Raw genomic sequence first — 1898 nt, 5'->3', positions numbered from 1 at the left:
GAGTGCCTCCCTGACTACTGCCCTGAGCACATTGAAGTTGGCTTTCCTAAAGTCAAGCTTTTGCACTGTGCTAGTTACCCTCCCCACCTTTCTCTTGTTTTTATAAATGTTATTTCTATTTGTTTTTGCATAGTAGCAACTTTAATAAATATTTGCCGGGGCACAAATAAAATAGTGGAAGTGCTCTGGCCAGCAGCCAGACCATCTCCCTGGAGGACCGACCCTCTTTGTTCTGGTGCACACTATTGTAGCATGCACTGTGCCACATTGTTTCTCTGCTTTTTTGCTACTGCAGAATCCCAGGCATGAGGTTTGCAATGCCACAAACCTCAGGTGCCTGTATGTCTGGATGCAGCCACAGAAAGAAAATTTATGCCCTCCGTGTTTGTGGTCAGTTAACCCTTGGGCTGCTCAGGCATGAAGCTTGGGATTAGACAAGCCACTGTCTGCTTCAAGGAGAGCTGCACGCCTCAAATTGGGGAAGTCCAGTAGGAGCTTCTAAGAATTCTAGGAGAAGAGACTAAGGATGAGGAAGATCTTACCGGAACAGTTCTGAGTATAATCAGCATGGGATGAAGACTCCAGCACTATCACATGAGGAATAGATACTGCCCAGGAAAGTTACTTCTGGTAGGAAATGAACTGAGCTTTGTGCCTTCCAGAGTAAAAAAGACAGGTGTGTCTGAGCCAGAAAAGACTTGACATACTTCTATATGTTTGCATCTCAAGGGAGGCTCCAGGCAATCTAACAAAAGACTAAACAGGATGGGATGTAGCAGGCAGTAAAACAATTCACACTCAAGGAGTGGCCATATTGAAATGGCAATGTACCACAGAGTGACACCCTACTGAGTGAGGGATGAGCTACATGTGCAAGATTTGGCTTTTGTTTGAAGGAGACTAAATAATCATCCTCACAGATTTAGGAGGTAATGTGAAATGGCATCATGCTTCCTGCTAGGTATAGAGATACCACTGAAATGAGCCAGAGAGAGCATCTATTGGCCCCAGACGTAGATGCCTAATTAAAAGCATACATCAAACAGTGCCAGGTGTGCAAACTGTGCAATGACTAACAGGAGACTACAGCCTCATGAAACATCTGCCTTCATAGATTTCATAGACATTAGGGCTGGAAGGGACCTCGGAAGATCATCGAGTCCAGCCCCCTGCCCAAAGGACAGGAAGTCAGCTGGGGTCATAGGATCCCAGCAAGATAAGCACCCAATTTGCTCTTGAAGGTGTTCAGCATAGGTGCTTGAACCACCTCTGATGGCAGGCTGTTCCAGACCTTGGGGGCTCGGACAGTAAAGAAATTCTTCCTTATGTACAGCCTGAAACGGTCTTGTAGTAGTTTATGACCATTCAAACTCATCATCCCTTGGGGCGCTCTGGTGAACAAACGATCCCCCAGAAACTGGTGGTCACCCCTGATAAACTTATAGGTGGCCATCAGATCACCTGTGAGCCTGTGCTTTTCCAGGCTAAAGAGCCCCATGGCTCTCAGTGTGTCGTCGTAAGTTCTGTTTTCCTGACCTCTGGTCATGCGCGTGGCTCTTCTCTGGACTCTCTCAAGCTTCTCCACATCCTTTTTGAATTATGGAGCCCAAAACTGGACGCAGTACTCCAGCTGCGGCCTCACCAAGGCTGAGTACAAGGGGAGAATGATGTCCCAGGATTTGCTTGAGACGCATCTCTGGATGCAAGCCAGCATTTTGGTCGCTTTAGTAGCCGCAGCATTGCATTGCAGGCTCATGTTTGCGGTCAATGATGACCCCCAAGTCTCTCTTTCGTAGTACTAGCCAGCGTAGCACTGCCGAGCCTATAAGGATGCTGCAGGTTTTTCTTCCCAAGGTGGAGAACCTTGCATTTTTGAGTGTTAAACACCATCAGGTTCT

This window comes from Gavialis gangeticus, unplaced genomic scaffold, assembly GCF_001723915.1.
Source record: "Gavialis gangeticus isolate Ggan-Ray unplaced genomic scaffold, GavGan_comp1, whole genome shotgun sequence".
Taxonomy (NCBI): domain Eukaryota; kingdom Metazoa; phylum Chordata; order Crocodylia; family Gavialidae; genus Gavialis; species Gavialis gangeticus.
This window is presented reverse-complemented; position numbering follows the sequence as displayed.